This window comes from Piliocolobus tephrosceles, chromosome 2 (assembly GCF_002776525.5).
Source record: "Piliocolobus tephrosceles isolate RC106 chromosome 2, ASM277652v3, whole genome shotgun sequence".
Lineage (NCBI taxonomy): Eukaryota > Metazoa > Chordata > Mammalia > Primates > Cercopithecidae > Piliocolobus > Piliocolobus tephrosceles.
The window spans coordinates 4310407-4320809 of NC_045435.1; the positions used below are offsets into that span (position 1 = coordinate 4310407).

The 10403-nt window shown below is 35.0% G+C and overlaps 1 pseudogene; it reads left to right on the top strand.

Moving 5' to 3' along the window:
- Positions 1-482: 482 nt before the first annotated feature.
- LOC111542175 lies at positions 483-2297 on the top strand (annotated as a pseudogene).
- Positions 2298-10403: the final 8106 nt, after the last annotated feature.

The window sequence follows — 10403 nt, forward strand, 5'->3', positions numbered from 1 at the left end:
AACCTCTGAGCTGGGTTAGGAGTAATTGTTTTCTAAAATAAATAAAAGCTTGGAAGGAGGTGCAGCCAGCACAAGGTCCTGCATACCATCGCACTTTTCCTGACTCTTCAATGTTGTGGGAGGTGAGCTAGGACAACCAGCAGCAACTCACTGCCACTTCTGATGGCTGTGGAGGTTTTAATATCCTGTCATTTATACTAAACAGCCCTGTGTCTAGCTGATCTGTGTCTAGCTGATCTGTGTCTAGCTGCTGCTGCTGCTGATGATAGTTAATATTAATTATTTGTGTTCCATAAACCAAGCAGTATGCTAAATATTTTACGTATTATCTCACTTAATTCTCAGGGGAAATATAAGAAGAGATGCCCGCAAAAAAGAATGACAACAGCTGGACTACATGTTTCACTGCTGAACTAATTCCTCAGGAATCCTGGCTATAGAGATGGCCGTGAGAGACTGGCAATCTCTATAGTCAGTTACAAATGGCTGTTACAAAGCCAGGCCTGTCTTCACAAAGCAAACCTATTTGTAAGTATAGCTCAGAAGCAAAGAATCACCATCAAGTTTATACTTCAAGGAAGTGCCATGTTCCTCAATAACTTTGTTTAAAAATGTGCACATTTTTTGTTGGTGCCTTCTGCATAAAAGATAATATTTTACAGATTATTTCTATCTTGATCAAGAATTGACTACTTTTGGCTTTCCTCAATTATGTGAAAGATCTAAAGGTAAAGAGATAGAGAAAATTAAATATGGCAGCTCTTTTAAATTATATGAATGAACTAATCAACTTCAGTAGAAGAACCTTGTAGCTCAGGAAACACAGAACCTGAAACTGGGAGGTGACATGAACCACATACAGAACTGCTACATGAAACTTATGAAACTGGAAACCTCCAAGAGGGAAATGATTGAGCTTCAGGAAAGAGACAGTTACAATGCAAGAACAGGAATTTGTATCAACTATTGAAAAATGAGAAAGATGAGGTACAGAAATTACAAAATATTATTGCAAATTGAGCTCTTCAGTATTATAATGATATAGAGAGAAATGAGTACGATTATAACAAACTGAGGGAAAGTCTACATCAACTTTTTATGAACAAAAAATAATTAAAAATAGCTTTAGACATTTTAAATAATGTGGGAAGAGCTGATGGAAAAAGAGGCCTCTGGAAAACTGGTAAGACAGAAGTCAGGAATTAGATGAAATGTATAAAATTATCTTGAATCATTATGAATATTGTCACAAAAAAAATCTAATGGAAAATGCTGATAACAAAGAAGTTTCTTCATCAAATGGAAAAGGAAATGATTTTTCATCTTTCTCCTCAAAAGAAAGCTAGAGAAAGAGAAGATGGTAACACAGGAACTGTCATCTCAGATTCTGAAGAAGATGCTTGGGAAATGAGCAGAGACAGTATCTGGGACCTTTCCTGTGAAACTGAGAGAACAGCCTACAAAGAGCATCAGAAAACAATGGAGAATTTTGAAAAGTTACGGAGAAAAACTTGGTAGCCACGTTTCAATGGTACACTTAGAAAATTTAATGATGAAGTTTTAATCTCAAAACAAGACCATGAACAGGAAGCTGAAAAACTCAAATTAGAAATTCAGAAATGTAAAGAATGATTAAAACTCAGCAGCAACTTTTATAGCAACACCTCACTACTGCTTGTGATGGTGACACCACTTCATTACTATGAGACTGTTATTTGGAAGAAAAGGAATGCCACCAAAAAAAGGGCCCCTTTTTAAAGAGCAAAAAAATAATTTTCAGAGAGAAAGATGAAGTTTTGCAGAAGCCGCTATTCACCTAGGTTTCGAGAGAAACGTGCTTGAAAAAAAAAAAAAAAAAAAAAAAGAGCCAGTTGGTTAAAGCAACATCTTTTAGGTATGACTACCATTGACTACCAGAACTCAAAAAATGTTAAACTTTTCAGTGTCTTCTGAGGAAGTTCTGATCAGCACAATCTTACAGCACACTCCAGGCAATGGAAAAGAAATCTCAGAGTGTGCGAAATGGTTTCCAGTTTGCACGTCTAAACTTACTGAATCTCCTCTTGCTTCACCTTCTACTGAAGATTTCTTTTCAGATGCATTACTGTGTATCTGAACATATTTCCATAAATATATTGAATATAACTCCTGAATAAACTGAACCAAATCATGTTGAAAGAAAATCTACAAACCAGAAATGAAGCATGACATCAAGACCTGCATCACAGGAAGATTACCATATTACATGCTCCCCGACCTACACAATTTCTCAAGGAGAAAAAGATGACTCACCTTAGACGTGGGGACTGGAATTTTTTTTCATTAACCTATTCACCATATTTCACTTCTAAGTTGAAGTCAATTATATCTACTAATAGAAAAAAAAAAAGAAATATAAAAACTGGGTAAAGTTTTGAATATAAGCCGAGCCTTGATATATAATCGCTCTGTAGATAATGAGAAGGCACCACAGCTAAGGGGGAGGGTTACATGGTCAGGTCTTTGCTTAAAACTTCGCAGTATATTGGCTTTCAGGGGAGGACATTCAGAGGCAGGAAGGCCTGTTACACCAAGGTGGCAGCAGAGAAGGTTTGAATATATCTACAGAGTAACTAACAATTTAAATTTCTTGTGAAAAACCATGTTTGCAAAAAACTTTACCACAGCAGAACTTGATCTATTCTTGTAGCCCATGGTACTGAGGGTTTGTGGACTAATGAACAGTCTTGTGGCCCAAGATGTAGAACTCTGTGTGGAACGCTATACTCCTTCATGAAGAAAATAATCTTGGAATAGCCAAAATATTAATACTTTAGCACTCCTGTATATTCTGATTTATTGTCCAAAAAGAGCAATTTTAGCATCAATAGAGTCTATACCAGAGAGAGAATACTTTATTTACTAAATAATTACCAGTGAAAAATGTGTCTTTCCTTTTTCAATACTGAAGACATTTTGCAAAGGAAGGCCAGATATTTTGTAGAGTTCTAACACAATCTCACCAGTCATGCTTTTGCTTTCTTAGAGGATAAGAGAGAGCATAAGAAAATAGGAAATTGCCAAGCAATAAAAATCTAAGACATAAATAAATAATCCCTCTGAAAAGTGTCTTTATTTGGGCATTTCATATTCTGAGATTTAGACCTATGATGACTTGCAAGCTTTGCGAAATAAAATATATATTCCTGCTTTATTTAGAAGCTGATACATATAGCCAATATATTGAGGACTATTCAACTAATATGTGGATGTCATGGAAATAAATATAGGTAGTGATTGCATGTTTTTATAGATTGTAATTGGATATTTTTAGTCACAATTTAAAGGTAAGGAATAATAAAACTGAATATTTTCATAACTTAGAATAAGAAATTGAAGGAGTTAAACTTTCTATATATCGAGAAAACAGAATGTAAATGATCTAGGTTTCCTCCACCCAGCCATAGTTTCAAAGTCTGGGCAAATGATTTGTATGCCCACAGTGAGAACTCCTAAAGGCACTGCTAGTCATTAAATGAGAATTCTTTAAAGTGTGTTCTGTAGTTAACTCAGTTTGAAAAATGATCGTACTTCAGTTTCCTCTGGAGATTAACAACATACATTACACATTAAACATTTTGAGAAATCATATAGGAGAAAGTCAATAAAAAATAAATAAATTTTAACCTGTTTACATTTGCTTAATTAAGGTTTTTCAGATTTACTTGACAATGGAACCCTTTCGTCATGAAGCATATTGCACTCTTCAAGAAACTTGTGAAAAAATTGTACCCCGGATGATTATCTGGAGACAAAATTGTGTCTTTTTCGTTTTAAAATATTTAACATTGTTTACATTTGTGGTACTGAACATGTAACAATGAATAAACATGTTTCTCAAATATCTTATCAAAAATTGGTAAATGGTATAGTAAGCAATAGATCAATATTCTCTTACTGTTCTAATTCAATACTCTCTTTTTATTCTAATTCACATTCCTTCTTTTTTCTTTCTTCCTGATATTTTCAATTCTATGTTTTTTCCAAAAAAAAAAAAAAAAAAAATGACTGCCAGTTTTCAGACACTGCCAGTCTAAAAAATTCAATTAGTTTTCAACGATAAAGTTATGCCTGATCACAGTGAAGATTTTAGAAGAAAAGTGATAGAAAATTGTCATTCATCTAAAAATGAATGACTAAATATTATAGAGTATCAGTGCTGAGTAAGATAAATTACTGCCATCTTAGTATTTACAACTTAAATAATAAAAATAACAACAAATGCAGTTTAGATACAAATACATATATACAAACATAAATCCAGAGAGTTTTTAGTATTCTCAAAGTTATTTAATAAACTTCAGGTTTTATCATCATGACTACTACAGGAAGTGTGCATGTATTACAAACTGTAAAACCAAGGCTGAAGGATGTTATCTTACCTTGCTATTTTTCACTCATTAGGAGAGAAAATAGAGGTACATAAATAATTTATGTGACTATACTTAAAATGGTTGCCTGGAAAATTCCCAGTTTACCCCTGTTTTCTTGCCATAATAGTTAATGTAATTCCTTTTGATTGTCAGTGTGCCCAATTTAGACAATAATGCATGTAGTCAGCTATACATCAACAACTAAATTGTTACTCAGTGGAGTATAAGGTGAGGATCATTGCATATTACAAGGAGTGAATACGTTTTTCAAGAGATTTCTTTCTAATCCTCTAGTATATCACAGACCATGCTAACTGTGTTCTGTCAAAAACAAAATGTTCACTCTAGGTCTATACTGGAAAAACATGGCACCCTCTAACTTGGGGTTAATCTGATTTAGAAGTGATTTTTACTGCTGAAATTCCTGATGAGATTGTGTGTGTATGTGTGTGTGTGTTGCTGTTCACATAACAGTCTTCTTCAAAGGCTAATCTGAAACTTCTCCATTTCATTAATGGAAAACATTAGATTATTTTAGCCTTCTCTTTTAAGAAGACACCATTGCAAAGTAACACAATTTCCTTGATAAATGACAACTTGATTTCAGATATTTTAGGTGTCTTTAGTTAAAACAAAAAGTTGGATAATTCTACATCTTCTCAGAGCATAAGGAACAATGTTTTGGAATGTTGCCTTGCTCTAAAATACCCTATGGATGTTAGCATTACAGAAAGAACATTCTCAAGGCAAGTTTAAATTTGTATCTATTACTTGTTGAAGGTGTCCAGGTTCTTGGTACCTTGGACAAAATGCAGAAACAAAGCAAGGAAAGAAGGAAGCAACAAAAGCAGAGATTTATTGAAAATGAAGGTACACTCCACAGAGTGGGAGCAGGTCTGAGCATAGGGGCTTAAGAGTCTGTTACAGAATTTTCTGGGGTTTAAATACCCTTTAGAGATTTCCATTGTTTATTTGGTCTACATCCTATGTAAATGAAGAGGATGAAGTAAAGTTGCGAAGTTACTTACTCGGTGTGAGCCCTACGTAACTGGAGAGGATATTTTCTGTCATAGCTGAAGTGTTTTCATTTGATTTAGTACTAGAAAGTCAGCATGAGTAAGCCTTATGTTCCCTTACTCCAGACCCTCTTCTCCAGCCTCATAACTAGTAACAAAGTGAAGTGTTTTTATTTATTTAATTATTTGTGCTTTCTAGGAAAATGTTGAAGGATAACATATTTTTATGGGAAATTCTACACAACGTAACCATTAAGTTCTTAAGGGTTGACAGGTGGCCCTGTGAGTCATAATCAAGGTTCTGTTCACTCAAGATCAGATGCTACAAACTTGTTCAAATGCACTAGCTGGAGAGTGTGAAATAAAATGTATTTTAATAGGTAAAAAGTCATCTTAATAGATACAGGCAAACTGTAGAAGAAGAAGGTCTTAATCAGTCATCCCCTTGAGTAGCTTCGTTACCTCTCCTCTCCTTTATAACCACATACAGTAAAGCATAATCACTTCTGCCACCATTTCCTCACCTCCTACTCAACTGTGAACCCACCACAATTAGCCTTCTGTCTCCATCACTTTGCTGAATCAGGTCTCACAAAACAAACAAACAAACAATCAGTGGCTTTCACATCATTACATCTCTCAGGAATATAGAAATTCCTCCATGACTTTTAAGTCTCTGCATTGCTCGGCACAAATATTTACCTCTTAAAACACTATTTTTAGGGTACAGAGGTTTCTTATTTCCTTCCTGCTCTGGCAGATCCTTCTGTATTTTTTATTTTTATCTGTGGCTTATATTCTTTTACTCATGCTTGCATTGTTAACATCCTTGCTAAGTCATGTGAGAGGAAACTAAGTCTTGGGACCCCTCAAATCACTAAGCTGAAGGGAGAAGCCAAGCTGGAAACTGCTTAATGCAAACCTGCCTCCCATTCTATTCAAAGTCATCCCTCTGCTCACTGAGATAAATGCATATCTGATTGCCTCCTTTGAAAAAGCTAATCGGAAACTCAAAAGAATGCAACTATTTTTTTCTCATCTACCTATGAACTGTAAGCCCTCCCTGGCTTGAGTTGCCCTGCCTTTCTAGACATGATCAATGGACATCTTATATATATATTGATTGATATTTCATGTCTTCCTAAAATGTATAAAACCAAGCTATGCCCTGACCACCTTGGGCACATGTCGTCCTGACCCCCGAGGCTGTGTCACAGGTATATCCTCAACCTCGGCAAAATCAACTTTCTTTTTTCTTTTCTTTTCTTTTTTTTTTTTTTTTTTTTTTTTTTTTTTTTTTTTTGAGACAGAGTCTCGCTCTGTCGCCCAGGCTGGAGTGCAGTGGCCGGATCTCGGCTCACTGCAAGCTCCGCCTCCCGGGTTTATGCCGTTCTCCTGCCTCAGCCTCCCGAGTAGCTGGGACTACAGGCGCCCACCACCTCGCCCGGCTAGTTTTTCTGTATTTTTTAGTAGAGACGAGGTTTCACCGTGTTAGCCAGGATGGTCTCGATCTCCTGACCTCGTGATCCGCCCGTCTCGGCCTCCCAAAGTGCTGGGATTACAGGCTTGAGCCACCGCGCCCAGCCAAAATTAACTTTCTAAATTAACTGACACCTGTCTGAGATATGCCACAGTCTCAAATGTTATCTATAAGCAAATGACTTACAACTTTATATTTTTAGCTTTTGGTTAATTCAATACATATTTGTTGAATACCTGCTATTTTTTAGTTATAAAGTGGTGGACAAGACAGTATGACTGTTGCCTTCATACTTTAATGGAAAAAACACATTGAATCAATAAAACTATGCAAATAAAAATATGCCTATAATAATGATAAGGTTTATGAATAGAAATTATATAATAAAATAGTATAACAGAAATCTGTACTACCTTTTGCAACTATCTTTGCAAAATATCAACTTATTTCAAAATAGAAAGTTTACCAAAAATTGGGCAGGTAAGTAATCTAATATTTTAGTAAAATGTCTTATAACTTAGTATTATTGTTATTAATTAAACATGATAGCTAAATTGATAAGTGCCTTAGAGTAAATGAATAGGTCATTAATAATAACTGTTTTAGAATAAAAGAATGGGAGATTGATGAATGTTTCAAAATAAATGATGGCAATGTGATTGCTAAGTCTAGCAATAAACATGTTTTTCTCCTAAAAAAAAGTGTATAGCCATTTTCATTTAATCTTCATTTATATCTGGATATTAGAGAATCTCAGAAGTGAATTTCAAGTTGAGACATTCACATGAACTTCAATACATCCATGAGTAAATTATCTTTCTTATTCTAATCTTATCCTCCTCTACTGTTTCCTTTCTTAGTAAATGTCAGTGACGACTTTTTAGAAGTTACCTCAAAGAAGAAATCTGACATTTAGCTTTTCCTCACCTCATATATCCCATCAATCAGTTATGCTATTCCTGCTATTCCTTTTTTTTCCTTCTTCTTCCTTTCTTCTTGTTCTTCTTCTTTTTTTTTTTTTTTTTTTTTTCCTTTTGTGGCAAGGTCTTATTCTGTCTCCCAAGTTGGAGTGCACACCACCATGCCTGACTAACTTTGCAATTTTTGTGGAGACTGGGTTTCCCCGCATGTTGCCCAGGCTGGTCTGGAACTCCTGGGCTCAAGCCATCCACCCGTGTCGGCCTCCAGAAGTGCTGGGATTATAGGTGTGAGCCACCATGCATGGCCATATACTATTTATTTTAATTACTGAGTGCATCTTGAATCCATCCATTTCTCTCAAAAGCCAGTACTGTAATAGAAATGCAACTCACATTTTCTCTTTTGATTTTCTGCAAAACCCACTATTTTTTGAGGGGCTTTAAAAAAATCCTGATCTAATCTCTATTGATATAACCAGATTAGTTTTACAAATGCAATCCTGATTATGACATGCTTAAAATTATTTATGACTTCCCAGTAATGTTCAAAATTTTTATCCTGGCCACCAAAGCCCTGTATATTTGGGTCCCCTACTTACCACTTAGATTTAGCTTATCTCATACAACTCTCTCCACACTCTATGATTTTTATCTGCTCCATTATAATTGGCTAGTTCCATTTGTCTTAATCATTCCTATTGTATAGTGTTCATAAAGTTACCCACTCTACTTGGAAACCTGGAATCATTCCCCTTCTTTTTATTTTGCCACCTTCTGATTCTCCTTGTTTCAAGTTATATTGACAGTTGCTAGAAGCTATCCCTCACTCATCTCAGCCTCAGTATCCCTAGGTAAGAAATCTCTGTCATAAGCTTTCATCACAGTCTCAATCTAATTCTTAGTACTGATAACAATTATATTTAATAAACATATTGATTTATTTGTCTAGTTGCATTATTGTAAAAGAAAATTAAGCCCTGGGATGATAAAACTAATACATATCTTCTTTATCATTTTATCTCCAAACAACTATTAGAGAAGAGAAGAATCTAAATTTCAATTTCCTTTTTGTTCTTCACTAGAGGGATGGGATGGTACTAGAGGTACAGGTTTACCTCCAAGTTTTGTAAGGCAGTTCAGACAAGTAGACAGCATGTTCTAGATGACAGATAATAGTGCTAGAAAACAATTAGTACTAAAAATCAACAGGAAATCTAAATACTTGAATTGCAATAGCAAAATATGTTGGTAACTGAGACATGAGTAGTTTGCATACATTTATATTAAATAATAATTGAAAATATTTTAGGTAGGATAAACAATGATGAAATTTTTAAATAGATAGCATTGCCCCATCAACTGGGCTCAGGTTCAGCATCAGAATGTAGCTCCTGAGGAAACTAACAAAAATATCAGAAGCTAAGGTAAAAATAGGAAAAGACATGAAGAAGTTGGTTATAAAATAGGAGTTCAAGATGGCTGCTAGGAACTTAAACAGAGATACACTTATGCCAATCAAAAATCCCAGAGGAACAGAATTCACTTATAACAACCAAAAATCCCAGAAACAGAGGAGCAACAGGAGGGAAATTAAGCTGAATGCCAACATGTTGAGTTTAAGATATATATCTTAAATATATCCTATTACCTAAAATCTGGGCCTGGGAAAGCTATTTTCTAGCTTTCCACTGGCCCAGTCTGGAATGAAGCAAATGAACTTGATTAATATGAATTGTACTTGAGAGAGCTCAAACTTGTGAGGATCAATGAGAAAAATAAATAATTGTCCTTTAGATGTAAAGGTAATCATCTGAAGAGAGCCTACTGTAGGAGGAAGCACAAAGAACAAGCGAAGTGGTAGAATAAGAGCCATGAGAACTGATTATCAAGCAACAAAATGAGAGCAGAAGAACAGACTGGAAGTAGATAAACAGAATAGCCTGTGTGTATGAGTGTGTGTGTGAGAGTGTGTGTGTATCCAACCTATATCTCTTTTCCAAATTCCAGATTAACATATTCATATCTCTACCTAATATCTCACTTGAGTATCTAATACACATCTCAAACTCTATGTGACTGAAACTGAAATTATTTCACTCCCTTGCAAATCCTCTTCACCTAAAATCTTCCCAATCTTGTTTAATAGGAGCTTGAAATTTTGCTCCATTGTTTGTCTTATACCCCATGACCAATCCACCAAGAAATCCTATGGGATCTAATTTCAAACTATATACACAACAAAGTACTTCTTACCATCGCTGCTTTTACCATCTGGTCGATGTGCTATCATCTTTCGCCCTTATTGATCTCACAGCTTTTACCATTGATTCTCATGGGTATATTCTTAACACAGTAACCAGAGTAAATCTTCTAAAATGAAAATCACACCATGTCACTCTTTTTAAAGAAAATGCTTGCAATGGCTGTTCATTTTACTCACAGTAAATGCTAAAATCCTTTTTGTGAAACAGTTGTCCATGGATCTCTTGTTTGCATAATAAACATCCTTGGATGATAGAGATAGTGTCTTCTTCTAGGGCAGAGAAAATATTTGTTTCTGAAACAGGACAATAAA